This window comes from Sciurus carolinensis, chromosome 7 (assembly GCF_902686445.1).
Source record: "Sciurus carolinensis chromosome 7, mSciCar1.2, whole genome shotgun sequence".
Lineage (NCBI taxonomy): Eukaryota > Metazoa > Chordata > Mammalia > Rodentia > Sciuridae > Sciurus > Sciurus carolinensis.
Genome location: NC_062219.1, coordinates 153,483,127 through 153,505,851, shown reverse-complemented (window position 1 = coordinate 153,505,851; position 22,725 = coordinate 153,483,127). Strand labels below are relative to the sequence as shown.

At 45.3% G+C, this 22,725-nt stretch overlaps 1 long non-coding RNA gene across 2 annotated transcripts; it reads right to left on the bottom strand.

Moving 5' to 3' along the window:
- Positions 1-15,126: 15,126 nt before the first annotated feature.
- On the bottom strand, positions 15,127-22,546 carry LOC124988618 (uncharacterized). Of its 2 annotated transcripts, none has more exons than XR_007109453.1 (3): positions 19,346-22,546; positions 18,849-19,065; positions 15,127-16,071 (listed from the first exon to the last, which is right to left on the bottom strand). It is a non-coding gene; the product is annotated as an uncharacterized LOC124988618 (long non-coding RNA). The 2 variants fall into 2 exon arrangements; XR_007109452.1 differs by having other exon boundaries at positions 15,127-15,896.
- Positions 22,547-22,725: the final 179 nt, after the last annotated feature.

Below are 22,725 nucleotides of genomic sequence, written 5' to 3'. Positions count from 1 at the left end.
TGCAGCCTGCTGGGCCCAGCCCCGCTTCCTCTGAGGTTTGAAGGGAGGCCTGAGGGGCACAGCAGAGCAGGGCCTGCACTCCTCAGTTCCTCTTTTGCTGAGAGCAGGGCTTGCGGCAACCCCTGCAGTGCAGTTAGGCCCAGGGCCTCGTGGGAAGGGAGGGCTGGAGGTTTATGTAAATAGAGTCAAAGAGCAAAAGGCGGCACCTACCGGTTGCTGAAAGCCTGGTCCTTATCCCCAGTGCCAGTCCAATAACGAGGACGTGGTTTTGAAAAAAAGGAAAAGGAATTTATTGCTTTGCTAGCAAAGGAGAAACACAGGGAACTCCTGTCCCAGAGCCTGTGATTCTGTCCATCAGCAGGAACAGGGGGCTTTCACAGGTGATTCAAAGGCTACACTCACATGTTCTCTATTGGAGTTGTAATTTATTTGTTAATTTGGGAGATAGTCATTTCTTAGATCTTCTGGTACCATCCACAAAGTCTGGATTACTTCATTCCTGTGGTGGGTATGTACTCAGGGACAAATAACTCTGCATAAAATGGGGAAGAAAGGTAATCCTGTTTCCCCTGAGAGTAGGGAGAGACAGGGAGAGAGGAAGAGAAAGAAACATGTCCATTTTAAAAAGAAGTCACAGTGACAGAGCAGTCAGGGCTACTCTGTCAGGGACCCCTTGCACCATTGCGTGAGAAGCCAGTCAGATTAATAGTCACCTCCAGGAGGAGATAGGGATGGAGGTGAGAAAAGGAGGCCATTTCAGAAAAGCAGTCTTCTCTGCTGCTTTGATGGTATTTGCATAAATGTTAAGAGATAACAAGAGAAAGGAAAATAACCAGTATATTTTGCTTCGTCATCTTTGTACAGCTATGTTCAGTTATCTTCAAAGTCTTAACAAAGAAAAAATAAAATGAAGCATGTAAAAAGAGTGTGTAAGAGTATTGGGTGGTAAAGATGTCTTAAATAAATTTGTCTAGAACCAGATGAAATACACCCCTGGGAATTGAGGGAATTTGTACATATGCTCTGAGTTATTGAAATTATTCTTTGAGAAATCAGGGCACATGAGGAGAAACCAAAAGACGGGGAGGAAAACTCAAATGTTTTAAAAAGAGGAGAAACATTAATTCTAAAAAAAAGAGACTAAAATGCTGGAAACGGGCTGTTGGTGAAACTGGATCACACCACTGTTGGAGAAGTTTGCAGAGTCTTGAGTGGGAGTCCCGGCCCTCAGGTCTGTTCTGCGACCGTCCTTAAAGGGAGGTGGGCTGGGGACCCTGCTGGTGGTGAGTCAGGGGAGCACAGCAGAAAGGATTCCAGCAAGATGATAGCAGAACTACCAAGTCCTCGGGGACAAGATGAAGACACAGGGTTGGGGATGACTCAGCACTGGAACAAGCCACAGTGATGAGTGGACGCGTCAGAATCGGCCCGGCCAGGAGTCTCTGTGGCACCTCTCAAAGCTCTGCCCGTCCCTGTCCTGCTAGGCAACTTCTTAGTAATTTACACGTTGGCACAGAAGTGCGAGTCAAGATGGAAAATGGCTGGGACCGAGGAGGCAGAGACAGGAGGCCTCACTGAAGCACTGCCTTCCCACGTTGGCATCCTGGACTCAAGCCCAGCGGGTGGACATTGTAACTAGAAATAATGTAGAGATGCATTTAGATTTCTTTTTTTTAATATGCGAAAATAGGATAGGATGACCAGACTTGGTAACAACTCATAAAACAAAATAAACAAAAAACCTGGAAGCTTCGATTGGTTATACATTAAAGTGAACTAACTCTACAATGTAGGTTGACAAATACTGCCTTGGACAGATTTTCCAAAAGAAAAGTAATCATTTACTGGGTGAGAGTTAACAGCACTGGCTCTGCCTCCTCCCAACCAGGCCGCCTCTTGTTACCAGCAGCCCAGGGGACCTTGCCTGGATCCTAGCTGGCTGGATTTGACCGCCTGCCAGCGTAAGAAATAAGCCAACACTATAAAAAGGAAAAATGAATTTAATGCCATTTGATCCAACTGGGGAGAAGCAGGTAGATTGCTTCTCCGCAAGTCCTGTAAAAGTGGTTACAATTTATGGAAATGAAAGCCAGGGAGCACACATGCAGACTCGGCGAGGCCTGCTGGCCAGAGCGCTTGCCACAGTTCAGTGTCCTTGGCGCCTGCCCCGGGCCGGCCAGGGGGTGGTGTTCTTAGTTTCCATTCTCAGCATGAGGAAGTTTGGAGCTAAACACTTTTAGTTTCAAAGGGGCTTTGTTTCAGTGGGACAAATTCCTTAACCTTTTTGCAACCGCATTCTGAATAATACTGTTTAGTAGGCTTCTTTTGGATATCCACTGAGATGATACATCTAAAATGTCCAGAATAGTGCTCAATAAATGTTAGCTGCTCTTGTTCTGTTCCAAGCACTTTATACGTGTTTGTGTGTGTATGTCACTATTTAATTTCATGTCCCTATTGAAAAAGAATTCATATTAATACATTAAAGTAGTACTAAGAGATAAGCACTTAGGCATTCTCCCTTGATGATCAGCCCTTCTCTAAAGAGAGGATAAAAAGGTACCTTTCATTTTTATATCCAGCTGTGGACACGGGAAGCACAGTGTTCTGGGCCTGTGCTTTTCCTCCCACATCCTGTGTTTCTGGGGGATCTTTCTGTATCAGTGTGCATAGGTCTGTCCCCTTCTTTGGCAAGCTGCCTTAAATTCCACTGCGTGGACATGCTGATTGTTTTCCCAGACCCCAAATCGGGGCAATTTAGGTTTGCACTGTCTTTGGTCACAAACAGTGCCCCTCTGGACTTCCTTAGGGCCCAGACCGGGTTGACTGAGCTGGGCTGCTGAGTCTGTCACCCTGTTCTGTCACTTATTAACTTGTGACAGTGGGTAAGCAACTAGCCCTACAAACTCAGCTCCCTTCAGTGTAAAATGGGGAAACGAGAGCCGCACTCAGGTTCTCGAGCGGGCAGGACGTGAAGACCCCGCACTGGGTGCTCGCCACAGTGAGCACCTTTTTCCTTACCAGTTCTCTATCCATCTGAGAGTGGATTCTTAGAAGTGAACTTGCTAGATCCACGTCTGTTGAAAACTGGCAAAGCTGTACACACATTCCACGCACTGGGGAGGCTGAGGCAGGAGGATCAGTTGAACCTAGGAGTTCGAGGCCAGCTTGGGCAGCATGGTGAGGCCCTCATCTCTAGAAAAATAAAAATAACACTGACGGGGTGTTAAATTGTCCTCTGCACTGGATGGGGTGTTGGCACTATGGATGGACGTGCTGCCGGTCCCCACCCTGCTGGCCTTACAGAGCTGCAGACAGCTCCATGGTATTAGTAGTTCCTAGCATGCACCTGGCACTGAAAAAAGAAAAAGCAAAATAAATTAGGAGATTTTTAAACCCTCAAATACACTATGTGCTATTAAGGGGTTGGTTTGTTTGGTTGGGTTTTTTTTGGTGCTGGGGATTGAACCTGTAATGTACAAAGCTGCTCCCCTGACCTATATGGTGCGGCCATTTTCCCTGCCTCCCAACCACTCGTCAGTCTGTGAACATCCTAGCTAGCTATGGTTCATCAGTCAGCTTGCAAGTATCCTTCTCCGATATTGGTCCCCTGTTAGCCCTGCGGAATTCAACTGCTTTACCATCTTCTTTCCTCATCTTTCTCTCTTTCCTACTCACTTTCTCTATCCTCCTCGCTTTCACTCTTTCTTGCATGTGCCCTTTCTTGTTCCCTTTCTTTTCCTCTCATTTTCTCTCTTACCCTGCAGGGAGACACTCTGTTTGCTTAATAAACTCCCTTATGTGATTTCCCGTGTCCGGCATGATTTCCATGGGATGCCTTACCCAGGGCCTTGTGCATGCGAGGCAAGCACTCTACCAACTGAGCTACGTCCCCAGCCCCTATTAAGGGATTTTTATAATTTTTTTATTTTTATTTTTTTGGTACTGGGGATTGAACCCAAGGGCTCTTTCCCACTGAGTTACATCCTCAGTTCTTCTTATTTTTTATTTTGAGACAGGGTCTTGCTAAGTTGCTGAGGTTCTCACTAGGTTACTGAGGCTGTCCTTGAACTTGCAATCCTCCTTTCTCAGCCTTCTGGGTCACTGGAATTCAAGGTGTTTGCCGCCTTTAATGGGATTCTTTAAAAAACTTTGCTAGGTGTGACAATGACATTGTGGTCATGTTTTTTAGAAAAGGGGGAAAAAACCTCTTATCTGGTTCCTTTTTACAAGCGTATTTTTCCAATAAGAAACACATCTCTTATCAGTGCTTATCTTAACAAGTTTATTTTCTGCATTTTGTTGATGTAAATGTCGAAATTTCTTCCTCCGTTGGAAAAAACCATTCGAGAGGGTTCTGCACTTTTCCCTTCCTCGTTCCTTTTCCGATGGTTGGCCTTGCGCAGGGGTTCTTTTTCTCTGTCTCCAGGGTCCACTGTCCCCCAGCTCAGGCTCAGTTCCTGACTCAGGCATGGTCCCCTCCTTCACAGTGACCCCTAAGGAACATTGGACCTGTCATTCAGGCAGTTCAAGGCGCTGAACTTGCTCTTCTTTGATGCTTAAAGGATTAGATGCTTCAAGCAAGCAACACAGGCCAATCTGCTCTGTGAAACACGAAGGTCAGACATCCATGTGCATGGTGCACACTTGACCTGGGAGCGGGGCATGTGGTCGTCGGTGGAACCAGAGGAGGCACAACTCCGTAAGGGAGAAAGTTGGCAGTCCGCTTTGTTCTGTGACACGTCTTTTCCCTGAGCCGGTGGCAGGCAAGATGGTTTTTGCCTCTTACCCACATTCCTTCCTTTGCGTAGCCAGAAAATACAGAATGCCATGGAGACTCAGGGCGTAGTAGCTCGTGAGCCAGACTTTCTGGTGGGTCCTGTCACATCAGTCTCTCCCTCTCCTCCCTGATGCCTGAAATTCCTTCCATGAGGGGCAGAGTGTTCCAGCTCCTGACTGGAGATAAGGATGGAGATGGACTGTTCTGATTCCCAGACTCAAGGAGAAGCAGATGGGGAGCTGGCAGAGGTTCTGAGCAGAGGCTATGGAGAGCAGGAGTCCGAGGGACGGTGCCCCGGCGGGAAGCCGGTTCCAAGAGGTGCTCAACAGCGTGGAAGGCCAAACAAGAGGCCAGGTTCCACGGGGTTGGCCAGCCTGGGCTTCCCTTTCGGGAAGGCCGTGAGAAAGGCAGAGAGGCAGCGGGGGCAGCCCGAGAGCCGCCAAGTGGCGCGCGTCTCTTCCTAAGGCGGCTGCGAGGCGGTGTTAGGAAAGGAACCAGGCCCAGGAAGGCTGGAAGCGACTAGAAGCAGGAGGACAGGAGGGCTAGACGGAGCGAAGGGTCATATTTACCCCCAAACGGTTCAGGCAAAAAGGAAACCCACGCCGGCAGGCCATGAGCGTGCAGGACGTCGGCGCTGGGACCGGGTGCGGCGCCGCGCCGACCTCCCCGCACTGGGCTCTGCGCCTTCGTGCCTTTGAATGTCTTCAAAATAAGAAGGATGTGAGAAATCTGAGGATGGGTCGGAAATGTCTGGAAAACTGCTTTTAAAAGCATTAGGAGATTTTCGGGCATGAAGTGAACGTGCAATCCCAGGGAAAGCCAGCCTCGACTTCCCGGCCGGGATTCGCCGGCTGGGCCTCCAGGGCTGCGCGCTGGCCTTTCTTTCCCCAGGTACCTTGGCGTTTAGGAGAAAAATGTCCCAGTATTTTTGTACAACACACTCTAGGTTCTTCGAACTACAGTTATGATGACTAGCAGAAAGAATTAAGCTGCGTTTGTAATCTATACCAAAAAAACCCAACATTTTGGGTTGATGGTTATTGAAGAAATATCTCCCACGCCTCTGGAAATACTGCAGCGGCGGTGCAGAGCACACCTTGGGAGAGCACAGGAATGCAGGGAAGGAGAGGAGAAACGAATTTATAAACTTTTAATTTTTAGAATCGTTCTAAAGCAGGCAAGCAGAGGCCTCGGGACCCATGCCTGCAGTAAGAAAACTGAATATTTAAATCGACAAATGCAGAAAATAAATAGGCTTAGAAGACGAATATGAATTAGTAATATGTTATTTATTCAAAAAGGAATTAAAATGAGAGTTTCCTTTTTAGGTTTTTTTTTAATTTTCCAAATATGGTAAAATTATAGCAGCTATAGATTTAATGTTAGTTAAAAAACTGACATCATTAAAGAAGTGACAAATGTATTGGTTTTGGCCTTGTTGGCGTTACAAAATAAAGCAGTTGTTATTTTTATTTCCATTCCACAGTATATATTAGCTTACAGATATCTAGGTAAAGACTCCCAGTAATTTTTTTCTTTCTTTTTTTTTTTCCCCAGTACTGGAACTTGAACCCAGGTATTGCCTTATACATGCTAGGCTGCTAGGCAAACACTCTACCACGAAGCTGTATCCTCAGCCCCCTATAAAAATCTGCAATGATAAAATCATCTTGAAGGAACTTCTTTCTTATGAATTCACGAAAATAATTAAAGGAGGAAATAATAGTTAAAAAGCTATATCCTTGTTTTACAATCTGTTTTAATCCAGAGAATGAAGTAATTATGATCTTTTATACCTGTTGTAGAAAATGGCAGCCCAGTTATGACTTACTCTGATTTTATTATAAAAAAAATCCAGAACAGGTAAGTTCTGAAGTCAGTACTTTAATTCATAGTAGTGTATGAATAATGGCTCTTATTTTGGCAGCTGTACCATGATAATGTAAAATGGTAGCATTGGGGAAAACTGAGTAAGGATTACATAGAAGTCTGTAATATCTTTAGAACTATTCTAAAAATTAAAAGTTTATTAAAAATAGCCTAGCGTGTGGTACTGGTTATAACACGGTGGGACACGCCTAAAATCCCAGTGGCTTGGAAGGCTGAGGCAGGAGGATAGTGAGTTCAAAGCCAGCCTCAGCAACTTAGTGAGGCCCTAAGCAACTCAGTGGGACCCTGTCTCTAAATAAAATATAAAAAAGGGCTGGGGATGTGGCTCAGTGGTTAAGTTTCCCTGAGTTAAATCCTTGGTACCAAAAAGAAAAAATGACATTTTTCATGTAAAATCCATGTTTGAAAATTTATTTTAGGCTATCAGTTCTAAACTAACAAGTGACCCCAAAAGCACAATCAGACTAAGAATAGTCTTCTAATATTTGGTAAAATATCTGGAAATATTGCTTGTCTGGAGGCCAAAACAACAAGAGACCAGTTGACCAAAAGAAAAATATTGTCTGCATTTCTTGTTAATTTGGAAAGAAAGGCAACAAACCATAGATCACACGCCCCATATTTCTTTATTCTCCTCTCTGGTATTCTCATCATCCTAAAGTTCCGGCAGCCAGTAGGAAATCCAAAACCATGAGATGGGGCTTCCAATAAATAATTTTGCAGAGTGCGTTCCTTCTCAAAACAAGCTCTACAAGCCAACCAAACAGAACCACAGAACCTAGCCTGCCGTCTGGTGTCATAGATGAGTTCTCAGTAAGTAGCCCGTGGGCCAATTCTGACCCACTTTCTTTTCTGGTATAGCCCATGAGTTAAGAATAGTTTTTACATTTTTAAATGATGGAAGAAATAAAGACCAAAAGAACTATAATATTTCGGGGCATGGGACATGAAATTCAAATCTCAGCACCCATAAATAAAGCTTACTGGAATCCCGCCAGGCCCGCTAGTTTGGGTTTCTAGGGCTGCTCTCCTGCTGCAATGGCAGAGCGAGTGGCTGTGACAGGGACGACCAGGCCTGCAGTTCTGGAGGATTTACTACCTTCCCTTCACGGAGTCGGTGTGCCAATCCTCTCACAGACAGCCCCACCCGACCCACGCACCCACACCTCCCTCTGGCTCACAGTGTGGTATTCTTGGTAGGCTTTCCACTTAAGTGCCATTCTGGGATTTCCACGGCTACAGGACAGGGTGGTCTGGTGAGGACAGGACAGGGAGCCTGGCTAACCAGGGGCTGCTGGAGGCTCAGGGGAAGGTAAGGTGTCAAGTGCCAGAAGAGCCGGATTTGGCTAGAGGCAGGCAGGCCCTGTGGATCCGTAAGAAGGAAGTCCCACTTAAGAAGGCAGCTGAGGAATGGGAGACAAGAGGCACGAAGGGTTCAGGCAGGGTCCAGCAGGTCAGGGTGTGCAGGCGCCACATTAACAAGCAGGTGAAACAGGAGAGCAAGGGTGGAAGGCCTGGAAGGAAGGAGCCTGTGACCGCGTGACTGGACAGCGGGACCCGCGCCAGCGAACCAGTTGCAGAGTGACTCACATCCTCATCCCGACCTTCGTTTCTTTCTTCAGGCCCATCCTACAAAGAGGCCATGATTGAGGGTGTGAAGCGGAATATTCCTCAACCAAGATTTTAGCCATTTGCCTTGGTAGACAGTTTAAATATTTCTCTTAGAGCAGAGAATAGTTGATTTTGTTCTAAAAATCTCGCTAGCAGAGAACCTTCCTGGTCTCAGCTTGTGGCTTACGATTCCAGATCCTGGAAATAGAAATAGATAATGATAGAAAATGACTCAGGAAGGAGCTTTGTGAGGTTGCACAGATGGAGCCTGTAAAATTCTCCAGTCTGTCCTTGATTCTTTGTTCTTACGGATGCTTAGGCTTCTGTCTGCGCCTGGGCATCACCACCTGGACAGCGTCCACTGGTGTCCTGAGGACTTTGTGAATCCTGGTGGACTTCTCTCCCCAGCCCTGCTGGACTCACATTCAGTGACTTTCCTGTGCCACAACTGTCTCAAGTCCCTGGAATGTTCCAATTTCTAGGTCTCCGGACCTTCACAGCCACCTTCTCGTCCCCAGCTCCCTGGGAGTCTAACCCATCCTCCTTTCCTTTGTGCATTCATTTCTTCATCCTCCGCGGTGCTGGAGGTCAGCTCAGCCTCATGCGTGCTAAGCAGGGGCTCTTCTCTGGGCTGCACCTCTGCGCCCAGTGTTCCTTTCCCAAGTAGGCTCACCTCTGCGCTCCCACCCATCCTGCCCAGCCCTTAGAGGATGTCTGCAAGGACGGGGTCTCTCCCACCTCCCACCTGGGCTCCTTGCCAGTTACTTTGAGCTGTGCAGCACATCTGCCCAGGGTCACCCCGCCCCCACCCTCCGTTTCTCCTGGGGCTGCCTTACCTCTTCCTGGGGACCCGCCCGGCTTCCACTCCCTCCCCAGCTCTGGCTCTGCACACTTGGCGATCTGGTTTTCATCCCCCAGTGCACTGAAACTGCTCTCCCAAAGGTCAACAATGGTCTCTTTTCAGCTAAACCCTTTATTCTTTTCTGGTTTCTTGTTCTCTTGACTTCCCTACAGAAAAAAAAAGACCAAAACAAAACGAAAACCTTTTTTTCACCCCAAATGCTCTCTTCCATGGCTCCTGTCCCTGCCGTTTGCTAACAGACCCTTCTCTTTATTGCCTGTATGCCTCTGCTGCACCTTCACTGCCCATGTCCCTGGCTCTCTTTCTTCTCATTCTTTCACTGCAAGGTCACGTCCTCTTCCTCACAGCCACTACCTCTGTGATAAAACTGGCCAGTACTATTTTCCCACTTAAGCTCGAGTTGTCTTCGCCCCCTGCCTTACCTCTTAACACCTTGCTGACTCTTGGATATTCCGCTGCCACTGAAACTTACATGTCTCCCTTCTCAACCCGTGCTCCCCACCCCATCTTCCTGTCTCTGGTCATTTTCTGTGGTCACTTGTGTTCTTTTTCTCAGGCTGCCATGAGGAAACACCACAGACGGGGCCAGCTGAAACAAAAGACACCGACTTCCTCGCGATCTGGAACAGACCTATCCGAGACCAAGGTGTGCGCAGTTCTGGCCTCTCCTGAGGCCTCTCCTCTGGGCTTGCAGATGGCCACCTCCGTGATCTGTCCTCACCTGGCCGTCTTTCTGTGCCATCTGGTGCCCCTCCCTCTTGTGGGGAACCGGTGGCACTGAGTGAGGGCCCACCCAGATGGCTTGATCTGAAGGACCCCTTACAGGCCTGACCTGCAAATAACAGCTGCATCTGGAGGCCCCTGGGGTACGACGTCAACAGTGAATCTTGGGGGGACACAGCCCAGCCCTTAGCAGTTGCCCAGGCCACAGACATCCTCTTGCCCCACTTCTACCATCTTCTATCCAGACCCTCATCTTCTGGAGTTTTCAGAATCCATGTCTTACCATTCCTGGAGCCGTTTTCAGGTCTTCAGTCTGGATTGCCCCTGCCTGGTTTTCACAAGGCCTTCTAAAATTTGACCCACCTTATCTTTTCTTGTAGTATTTTAGTCAGAGCACCTCATTTACATTGTTAAAAAAAATATGAACACTACTAATACACAGCAGTAGTCTGTGCTCTGTCCCCAGTGCCTCTCCCAGCTGCAGCGTCCACACAGGTGCAGTCCCAAGGTACCGAGTGCGCACTGTGAAGCGTCTCCCTCCATCTCTGGTTTCCCTGGCCCCAGGTGCTTTCCCACAGGCAACCAGGCTCCGAGTGTCTTGTTTATGTGGATCTCGGAGACAGTTGTACCATAAAGAATGGGAATGTCGGTTTGTCTTCCCACAAACGGCAGCACACCATTCCAGGCACAGTTACACGCTTTTCACTCAATATAAAGAAAACAGTGATCATTTCTGAACGCTTGCTACTGTTCCGTTGCTATTCTGAACGCTCTGCCCGTGTTCACTCATGGCCTCCACAGGTGAGAGCTGCTGTAACCCCCATTTTAGAAACGAACACGTTGAGGCACAGAGCTGGGAATGAGCAGAACCAGGTATAACCTCAGGCAGGCCAACCTCAGAGCTCTCACACTTAACCCTGAGACCATGGTGCTGTGACTTAGAGATATTCTACATCAGGACACAAAGAGATTTTGCATTCTCGTTGAACTTTTCTTAAAAAACAAAACAAAACAAAACAAAACAAAAAAACTCCTTTTATTGAAGTAAAATGTATGTTCAGAAAGATGCACAGATCATAAGAGTATAGATTGGTGAATCATCAGAAAGCGACATTTGCATAGAAGACGGCCTGGCTGGAGAACCCAGGACCCCAGAAGCACCTTCTCCTGCCCTACTGATTAAAGCTTGCAGCCATTAAACAAGATGGCCCCACTCTTCATCAAGAAATGGGGTCCTGTTGGACACAAGAGCATATGCCTGTTATCCCAGTGACTCAGGAGGCTGAGGCAGGAGGATCGCAAGTTCAAGGTCAGCCTCAGCAACTGAGCAAGACCCTGTCTAAAAAAAAAAGTCTAGGAATGTTGGTTGTTCAGTGATAGAACACCCCTGGGTTCAATCCCCAATCTCTCGCTCTCTCACACACGTTCAGAAATGGGATCTCCATCCCACCACTGTGAATGTATAGAATACTGCAGAAGTAACACTGTGCCAATTTCCAGGCCAGGCCTGAAGAAAGTGGTGACATTCCCTTCCCGTCTCTTGGGCGGTTCACTTTCGGAGTGAGGCCACATGAAGAGAAGGTCCACCACGCACAGAGGGGCATGTGTAGGTGTTCTGGCTGCAGCCCCAAGTCCCAGCCCACAGTCGGTATCGCCCCCTGGCCTGGAGTGAGCAAGCCCCCCATGGGTTCAGTCTCTGGCTGTCAGGTCCCTGACCCTCCCTGAGAGCCCTCCAGCTGATATGGCACCAAGTCCTGCCCACTGCAGGTTTGTAAGAACAGAAGGGATGTTGTTTTAAGCCACCCATTTCAAAATGATTCCCTTTCCAAGGGTGACCACTATCCTGACTTGTGTTTGTTCTTCGACTTTATGTACATGGATTCGTACGGCCTGCATTCTTTTTATCTGGCTACTTTTTCTCAGGACCGTGTGTGTGGGATTTATCCATGTTATTGCATGTTATTTATTCATTCATTACTTTAAAGCATTTCTTCTGTATGCCTACATCTCATGACAATTTATCCATTCTACTGTTGATGTATATTTAGACCAATCTGGAACCATTGTGAATATCGATGCTATGAAAATTCTTAATTCCATACAGGGTAAAGTGAGATCATTCCCGCAACTCTTCTTTCTATTTCTCTTTCCCCTTCCGTGTTTCAACTTCTGTTGTGGGTCTCTGTGGCTCATTATCAGGGACGATAGCACTTACACTCTGTGATGACAATGTTGAAGGTTAGTTCTGTAGACTCACTCTAAAAGCGTGGGACATGTTGATGTAGGGTTGCATTTTTATGACTCTCTAAATTCTGTTTTCTTGTACAGCAAAATGTTATGAATCATTTTTCTACCTCAAATCATTCTGTACAATCCCTGGGCTGTTCGAAATAGAATATTTGTTAACATCCACACAAGTACATCCTCCTTTATTCACTCCACCAGTGGGTCAAAAATCATGCCACATTTTAATTTGGTTCACATCTGGACCTTTCTTCGTGGAGTTTCTAATTAGTACTTTTGCCCTGAGAGGTATATTAGTTTCCTAGGGCTACTGTAACAAATTGCCGCAACAGGAACATATCCCCTCACAATTCTGGAAGTCGGAAGTCTATAAGCAGCATGCCAGCAGGGTGGTGCTCTCTGGCTCTGGGGAAGAATCCCTCTTGCCTTTTCCCAGCTTCTGGGCTCCCAGCTACCCACGGCATTTCCTAGTTTGTTTTCCCATCACTCTGATCGCGGCCTGATCTTCACATGGCCTTCCCTCTGGGTCTGTCCTCTCCTCGTCTCCTGAGGGCTCCTGTCATTAAACAATAATTGCTTATGATCATCTTCATTTGAGCTAAGATGCGTACACAACAAAATCACTGACACTGCTTATGTAATGGAGTTCCAACACTGCCATCCTGATCCGCATGGAGAGGCAGGTTAGATGTTCCTTCATGTCTTCCTCCAGACACCACCACTGTTCTGTTGCTTCTCCCAGAAGTCAGTTGTTCTCGTTTGTGCTTCACAGTGAGTTCATACAGTAGCTGCTCTTTTCTATAAGGGTTCTTTAATCCAGCACGACGATTTCGAGATTGGTCCATGTAGCCTGAATCCACCCCACTGAATGAACACACTGCGTTTTGATCACTCACCCGGATGGACACACAGGCTGTTTCCTGTGTTCAGCTGCAGTGAAAACGTTGCCCTGCGGGTTCTTCTGCACACCTTTCTAGAGACATAGGCTTCATTTCTCCTGAGTAAAACACCTGCAGTGGAGGTGCTGAGTCACAGGGTTGGTGTGGATTTCATTCCATAAAGAACTATCATGTGTTTTTCTAAGTGGTTGTTGCATTGTATCAACAACAGAGTAGAGTTGTCAGCAATTGCTATTGTTAGGCTTTTCAATCTTAGCTGTATTGGTGAACATAAAATATTTTATTGATATTTCAGTTTTCACTTCTCTCTGATGTACAGTAATTTGAGGACCTTTTCATGTACCATTGGTATATCTTCTTTGGAGCAGTGTTTGATCAAATCTGTGGCTCAATTAAAAAAGGTCATATTTTTATATGTTGCAAATGTTTTATATATATATACAAATATATATATATATATATTCTAGGTATTACTCCTTTGTCAAAGTATGTTTTGTTCCCCATTTGTAGCTTGCTGAGCCTTTTCTTTTTTTTTCCTACTGAGGATAGATCCTGGGGGCACTTTACCATGAGGCACATCTCCAGCTGCCCCTCTTTTAAAAAAAAAAAAAAATATATATATATATATATACATATATATGTATATATATATATATATATATATATATATATATACATATTCTGAAACAGGATCTCACTGAGCTTTCCAGACTGGCCTGGAACTTGTAATCCTCCTTCCTCAGCCTCCTGAGCTGCTGGAATTACACGCATGTGTCACCATACCCGGTACCTAAACATTTTTTTAAAAATGTTTTTGATTATCAAGTTTTAAAAGTTGACTGGTCAGTTTTTCTATTTTGGTTTTTCTTTCAGGAACTTTGTCATGAAGATGTGTGTTTTCTTCTGTGGGTTCATCGCTGTTCTCTCTGTGCCGTGTGAGACAGGAGTCAAGGGTTTTCCCTCTCCCAGTTTGGATGCCCAGTTGTTCTGGCACTGTCTGCTGAACAGATACTGTTGTTTCATGATGTCCAGCGACTGCAGGTATTTCGCCTGCTGCCCGTCTGAATGTGGGTCCTTTCGGTGGCTGTCTGTTTCTTCCATACTGGGTGCAGGCTGGATCTTTTTTCCTTATCACATCCAATATCACCGTGCTGTCTCTCAGCATGCCCTTTCCATCTGGAGATTTGTGGCTATCTCCACTTTAGAATATTTTAATGTTTTCTGGGTAATCCTGGATCTGCATTAGGCCTCCAGATCGTGTAGGTTTTTAAGTTTTGTCTTTCTTTTCCCCCAATGTCATATTTTCACTCCAATGAATTTTTAAGCATGACAACCTCATTTTTAATTCCCAATTGCTCTTTCTTATTCTCTAATGATGCTTTATTTGTAGCATTCTATTTCTATTTTATGTATTTATTGTCTTCTAAGTTCTGAGATTACTAATTTGAGGTTTGAAAATTTCTCTTTCTGTTCCTCAAATTGTTTCTCATTCAGCCAGCTTTTTGTTTTGCTTCTCTATTTTTTTTTTTAAATTCACATAGCTAATTTCCTTTATGTGCCCAGTGAATTGGGGGTGTTTTAAAAAAATGTTTAAATAAAGCAGCAGCAAGCTGATTTTTGTTCGTATTCTCCCTATTATTATAGTCAGTACTGTTTTCCTGCCCAGTAATTGTCCAGAAAACAGAAGATGGAAAATTGTGGGTCCCCAGGTATAAGCTGCTCAATAGGGAGGCTGCCCTGTAGGATAAGGGGGTGGAGAACCAGAGAGAGGAGGACCTTAACTCCACACCTGCCTAGCACCAGTTTGTAGCACTTAATGACTAAGTTATTACCTTCCTAAGATTACCTAAGTTAATGACTAAGTTATTACCTTCCAGTTCTCCTCTCCTCTTAACCATATGTCCATGATTTAAACATGTGTTTATAACTCTTCAACTGTGTACTGCAATAGAGGAGAGGCAATGCACATGCTCAGGTTGCTGTTTTGGTGTTACCAGCAGCCCAGCTGGGAACCCCCTATGACCCCATTGGCTGGATGTGGCTACGCACCAGCAAGAGAAAAAAAAACAATGTAAAAGGAAAAATGAATTTAATGCAGTTTGATTCAACTGGGGAGAAGCAGCCAGATTTCCTCTCCGCAAGCTCCGTAGAAGTGGTTATAATTCACAGAAACAAAAGCCAGGGAACACACATGTGGAACACAAATAGACAGCTAGGCCTGCTGGCCAGAGAGCTTGCCACAGTTCGGCTTCCTTGGTGCCTGCCCCAGCCAGGCCAGGGGGTGGTTTTCTTAGTTTCCATTCTCAGCATGAGGAAGTTCAGGATGCAGAAAAGCAGTTACCAGGAAATTGCTTTTAATGTTAAGGGGCTCTGTTTCATTACCAGAGACCTTGCGTGAAGACCCCAGCCCCAGTGGTTCCATCACCAGGCTCAGCCACCAGTCTCAATATGCCCATCCAAGCCATGGTGAGGAGCCATGGTGAAGGTCAGGAAAGGAACTTTAACCAATCTGGCTGCTCTGGTAAGAACCAATGTAGGGTACTGTCTTCAAGGGACTGACAGAAACTCTGAGGTTTCACAGAAAAGGGAAGCAAAGGCAGGGGTTGGGGGCTTGTGTGGCCGGGATGCTTGTGCAGCTGGCAGGATATGTCATCCTGGTCAGGCAGCAGTCTGATTGATCATTATCTCAGTACTAGTTCTGTGAAGCTCTGGAAGGTCACAATGGCTAGAGGAGGGGATTGCTCCGCACATGTGGGGTGGGGAGCAATCTCATCATGGGGTGATCTGTTCTGGGAAGCTTGAGGGCCCATATTGCTTGGAGGTAGTTTCAGCCCTTGTCATAAAGATGCTTATCAATAGGGCCTGTTGTTCCTGGAAGCCAAGGCCACTGCAGAAGGAAAAAGTTACAAGAAGCAAACGGAGTCAGAGAGGAAGAGAATGGAGTCAGTTAGGTCAGTGACGAGGGCCTCCTCCAGTCCTAAACCAAAGCTTCATTCTCTGTTTCTCCATGGTTTCCTCTTTCTAAATGTTCTCTTCCACTGTTAGGCTGATGTCTTGCTGTCCTGTAGAGACACCCGGCCAACATTCACTGTCGTGGCCTCTTCCAGAGATTTCATTCTTCGCCTCCCTCTCTCCTCCCACCCAAATCTAGTGAGACCTCCAAACGTTCAAAACTTGACTTGCACCTTCTTCTCCTGCAAATCCAACCTCTTAAACCCGCTTTTCTTTACCTCCTACTTTTCTTACCTACTATTCTCTACCTCAAGGTCTGCCATTCACAGTTCTGTTCATAATTAAATGTTCTAGCTTGCTCACTGCTTTTCAGATTTTATTATTATGTTGGTAACTACTTAAAACTCTCTGAGAACAAGTGTGTATTTTTCTGTAGTCTTCGAACCACACAGCACAGTGTGAATACATAGTAAGTATTCAATAAATACTTGTAATCTATTAACTTCTCTAGTATTTGCAGGAAAGGGAGGTAGATTACTGTTTCTTTCCTGGAAATAGTAGGCAGCCCACCTTTGAACTGGAACTGAATTGGGGAAGCTCCATTTCAGGCAGAAAAAATGTTAATTCTTCTACACTAAGGAAACAAGTTATGTAACATAGTATCTGCTGAGAGCAAGGACAATAGATGACCCATCAGAGTTTCAGCACGTGATTTCTTAAGAGGGGTTAGTGAGAAGGCAAAGAAGGCAACCAAATGTGATTTAAAAAGTCTATAGTCTAGTGTTTCCATGGTGAGTGAGTTCTCCTGAAATTGCCAACAGTGTCACCTTCAATTAAAAGGGTAAGAGGTCGTCTAGAGGTAGAACAAGAGCAAAAACTTAGGGGTTGGGGGCATAGCTCAGTGGTAGGGTGGGTTCTTGGGTTCAATCCCCAGCACCAAAAAGAACTGGCAGTTGCATGCTCTGGTCATCCTTAGTGCCATTTGCCAGATCAATCTGCTGGGCAAATGGCCGGCTTGTACTTCCTTGGTGCCGCGAGGTGAGAGGCAGCCTCATCGCTTGCTTTGGTTAAAGATGAGTGAGGATTCTGCCACTTCTGGGAGGGCGCTCTGGAAGCTGAACGGGATTTGCTGTGTCTGCTTCACTGATCATGGAAGCCGGAGACTGTCCATGATTCTGAAATCCTGAGAGTCTGTAGTTCATCACCTGCAGACTTGTGTGAGTGAGTGATAGATCTTTGTTTATGACAAACAATGCTTTCCACATATAAACCGTTTTGAGGGTTCTACTGCAGTACAATCTGGACCGGGGATCGGTCAGCTGCTTGTTGGTGGAGTTCTGCTAAAACACAGCCACACACATTTGCTTATGTATTATCTATGTCGTGTTCAAACTGCAACCGAGTTGAGTCCTGAAACATAGATCACATAGCCTACAAGCCCAAAATATTCACTGTTACTCTTTAAGAAAAAGTTCACTGTCCTCTAGCCTAACGTGTCCTACCCCAGAACTGGAGGTCTTCGGCAATCGCCCTTTTGAGGCTACCTTCTATTTTGTACACAACACAAAAGCTGCTTGTTCATTGTGACCAGCCTCTCGGGTGACACCAGTGGTCCCCATGCCCAGGGTATTCACACCTGGTACAGTCCCTCCTCACCCTGGGTAGGTTTACTAGGTCATCATACTGGAGGACCTCTTTGGAAGTGTTGTGTAGCTTCTGAGACTAGGTCATAAAACATCAGAGCGTTCATCTTCCTTTCTTTGAGACTACCTGCTCACCAAGGGAAGTTGGCCCCCATGCCCACAAAAACAGAAACTGGGGCCTCCTGCCATCAGTCATGAGTCAAGACTGCAGATGATGCAGTCCCACCCAGCACTTCACCTGCAACCTCGGAGTGACTGCGCCGACACACCCAGGAAAGCTGCCCTGGATTCCTGACCCATAAACCTTGTGGGGTAATGTCTGCTGTTTCAGGCAGCTCAATGTTAGGGCAACTTTTTTATGCAGAAATACATAACTAAGGCAATGAAAAAGTGTACTGGTACTCTATGTTTGCATATTTATGGATGTGCACATAGGTATACATACATGCATGTGTTAATTCAGGACAAAAAAATTTATAGAGTCTATAATTATACTACACCTGTGTATATATAGATAAGTGGAATTACCCTACTTGTGGAAGGAATTATCACTCGTGATGTAATTTGGATTATTTGGACAACAATCTGTATATACATGTACATATCTTTTCCCATTTCCTTATTCACATCTAAGTTTTATTGAATAGAGGGTGAAATGTGTTCCAAGAAGGAAGAAAAAAAATTCCTAAAATGTTTATATCTTCCTTAATTTGTTAGTCACTCATATTTGCCCTAAGTTCCTTGCATGTGGGAATAGGGTAGAATGAATGGAGAAATTCTATATAACATTTTAACATTCAATTTCTAATGGCAACAATGCATTTCCAACAAGTGTTAGCAGCTTGATTTCTAGTTGATCTACTACAATCTTCCTAGGTATAGGAAATGAAGTAGTTCTAGCAATTTGGATTGTGGGAGTGATATCTGGAATCAACAGAGACCTTAGAAAGGAAATTAGGCAATACTCAAGTACCAAGAGTCAGTGGGAGTCAGGGGTCAAGAAAGTGCATTAAAAATGTTTCTGACAACAAATTGAAACATGAGGCAATGATAATGGTACCAGCAGGCACAGCAAGCTATATATCTTTAACCTAAAATATAAACAGAAGTTGTGTAAGTAATATTTTTGCATAATGCTGATAGGCCTAAAGCATGAGGAGTGGCAAAGAAGGCAAGAGAGGAAGAGAGGGAGGAAAACCAGGTTAAAAAATTAAGAAAATATATAAAGGGATATAAGTGCTCACCAGCAGATTCTTCCACTTCTCAGTCCTGTTCCAGACTCAGACACAGACTGAGACCCAGCTCGGACTTGGCCAAATCTCATTTTTCAAGCCTACAAGTTTCTTTCAATCCTCAGTGAACAGTCAACCATCAAGACCCAGGAGTGGTGGCACACGCCTGTAGTCCCAGCCTTTGTGGAACTGAGGTGAGATCTTCTGAGCTCCGGAGATCCAGGCCAGCCTGGGCAAGATAGTGAGACAATTAAAAAAATAAGTGCTGACTCTATAGTTTAGGCCTAGGTGAAATGAGGGTGATACCAAAGGAGAAATTAACAAACTATTCCCCAAGACGCCCAAAAGGGTGAACGAGGTCTTCAAAACAAACTAAGTTTCTGTTTTTTACATCCTTGATGAGTGGCCCTGTAACTCTACTGTGGACAGGAGGTCAGTGTGGCTCAAGAATGGGCTGTGACTAAACTCTACTGGACTATAAAATTCCATTAGCTCACAGAATCAATTACCTTAGATGGTGAATCTGTCAATCTGAAAACTGGAGACAAGGTCCCTCGTGCTGCTGCCTTTAGGATCACACCATAGAGAATCTATAGGTCTCTTGTCTGTAGGGTCCAGGCGTACATTCATTCTGTGTGGATATTTACTGAGCTTATTAAATGGTTAAGTCATAAATGTGGCCATGCCTGATAAACTTCAAGGCACTAATGAAGGGAGAACATATTTGAGAACTCATGAATAATCCACATAGGAAAGGGAGTGGGATGCTGTGAAACGTAGGTATTTTAGGAGAGAACATGTGCGCACAGCACACGTCCTAAACGTGAGAGGCTGGCTCTTCTCAGGAGGGTGAAGACCAGCTGCTGAGACTTGCGCCTCTGTTTAGGCTACCAAAGCACAAGCTGTGGTCATCATTTCTGAGCTTGTCCTCAGTGCAGGAGCCTGGGACACCTGGACTGTTTCAGGCTGGCACCCAATCTTTAGAAGGTGTTATTTTATTAAAGCTCTAATACTTTGCTGTAGTACCTGCATTTCATGGAAGAAAATTTCATACAATGTATCTAATGGTATAATTTAGAACTCCAGAGGGGAAATTAAGCGGATATTTTTAGTCCAGGTACCACGATTTTTGTTCCACAAATCCCAGTATATTGGAAGCTGTTCACCTCTAAATAAGCTATTTCTTACAGAATGAAATGCACTCTTTTCTATAGTTGGTAAAACTAAATATTAATTGAGTTCTCTCTGAATTTCATTACGGTCATGGTTTTCAGAAAATTTCTGGGGGTGTAGTTCAGTGATAGAGTGTGTGCTTAGTTATGTACGAGGTCCTGGGCTCAATCGTCAGGAAAAAAAAAATTGTTGATTATCCTTCCTATTTCACAGCCATTCCAAGTTGCACAGAAAACTGAAGAGGGCACATTGCCACTGTTTCCTGGCTCACCCCACTACGACCTGGCACAGTTTCATGCACATGGTGTTGTAAGATTTGTTCCACTTGTGCCCAAGCACTCCAGTTCTGTTCCACAGTGGCTGAGGCTAGAAGTTTCATGCTTTCTCTCAACATCTGCTCCATTCTGTTTTTATGATATTATAGTAGTGTCAAATTCATCAATGGTGATTTAGATATGACACCAAAAAAGCAACAAAAGGAAAAACGTTATTTTTAAAGTTAGTATTAAATTTAAAATTAACTTTGTTAAAGTCAAAAACTTTTGCACTGCAAGGAATATCACTAAGAAAGTGAAAAAAGCAACTCACAGAAGGAAAAAAGATTTGCAAGTCATGCATCTGACAGGAACGTGTATCTAAAATAAAGAATTCCTGTACTTCAATAAAATTTTGTTTTATGGGCAATAGCTTAAAATAGATACTTCTCCAAAGAAGACAGAAGAATATCCAATAAGCATATAAAACTATTCAACATCATTTATCACTTGGGAAAGGTAAATCAAAACCATGAGATACCACTTCATGCCCACTAGGTAGGCTGTAATAAAAAAGACCTACTAAGAAATACATGGAAAAGTGGAACCCTCAGACACTGCTGGTGAGAACGAAAAATGGTGCCATCAATTTGGGAAAGTTAGGCAGTCCCCCTTTGCAGTGCTGGATATCAAACCCAGGGCCTCCAGTATGCTACACAAGCTACTCCACCACTAAGCCCCATCCTTAACCCTTCTCAAACAATTACAGATACAGTTGACAAATGTCCTAATATTTCCACTCCAAGGTCTATACCTCAAAGAACTGAAAACATGCACATAAAAAAGCTCTTATTAAACACATGTTCACAGCAGCATTATTCATAATAGCTAAGAAGAAACACCAACCTAAATGTCCATCAACTGATGAAATGATAAACAAAATATGGAATAACCATACAAAGAAACATTATTCAACAATAAAAAGGAATTAAGTATTGATATACCTTACAACATGGAAACTTTATGCTAGTCAAAAAGACCACATACTGAATGACTCCTTTTATATGAAATTCCAGAAAAGGTAAATCCATAGAAACAACATAAATTAGTGATTGCCTAGGGCTGGGAGAGAGGAAAGAGAATAACTGCAAGTGGGGATGGGTTTTCTTTCTGGGGATAACATAATGATGGTTGCACAACTTTGAATATATTAAAAACCATTAGATCATACACTTTAAATAGCTGAATGGTACGTGACTATTTCAGTAAAGCTAATATTTAAAAAATTCATCCGTGAAAATGATCACGAATACAAATCAGGGCCAAGTCGAGAACAAACAAGCTCCATGTTTACAGACACGTTTCTCTTTTTAAAATCAATGTCATAAACTATGTGAAATCTTCAATTTTACCCATTTCTACACAGTTACTGTGAAAATAAATGATCCTAACACCAGTATCGCAAGCTACATCTTTCAAGGTCAGAAAGAATTTGGAAACCACAGAAATCTCATTCTTGGTTTTGGATAACTTATATTGAGGCCACCAATTTATACTGAACCCAATTTATATTGGGTTCCAGTTACACCTTTGGCTCCTGGGTAAAAATAGTGTTATCACAACTAATCCATTCTGATTTCACATGCAGCAGCAATCTGAGGGCCTAGACTTCAAGAATCTCATTAGAGGAGTCGATTCAGTTTAACACGGGCTTTGCCTACGTGGAGCACCTGGTGACTGACCACGCAATTGCGCTTCGGCCAGAACGTGAGCTCGGGGACACGCGCCGACGCTCCGCTGAGCCGGACGTGGGACGGCTCCCGCGACCCGGTTCCCAGTACCCGCTTCACACTGCGAACCTAAGGGAAGGTGTGGGCCGACTGTCCTGACTGCGGGGGACCCATGGTCAACTTCCCCGCGAGGTCACAGCAGCAGCGGTGACTGTGACCTTGCTCCAAGTCAGAGGACCGCCCTTGGGTCCGCGCACGTGGGCCCGGGAGAAAGGCGCGCGGGACCAACGCGGAGCAGTTTCTGCTGCACCGCTCAAACTCCAGGCACTGGAAAGGTATTCTCGGTTCCCGCCGCAAAATACCACGGCGCACACCCGCCTAAGGACCACATGCGCTAACAGCGAAGCGGGGACATTCGGTCGTCTTCCAAGTGCACACCCCGCCTTCGCTCCACTCCTCCCCACCCTCCCCGCTCCGAGCTCAGCTCCGCCAGGATCTGACCCACGCCCCGCCCGAGCCTGCGCGGCAAGCTAGAGCTAGGCGAGCGGCAGCATCCGGGTGCTTCGCGGGGCGGGGACGGGGCGTGGTTTATGGCGTCAGGGGTGGGGCGAGCAGCGAGGACTGGGACGCCCTGACGGAGCTGCGGGGGGCGTGGCCGGAGCCCTTCCACCCACCCCGAAAGTTCCATGTCAGCGAAAAGGGGAGTCTCTATTTTCAAACCCTGCCTGGAGG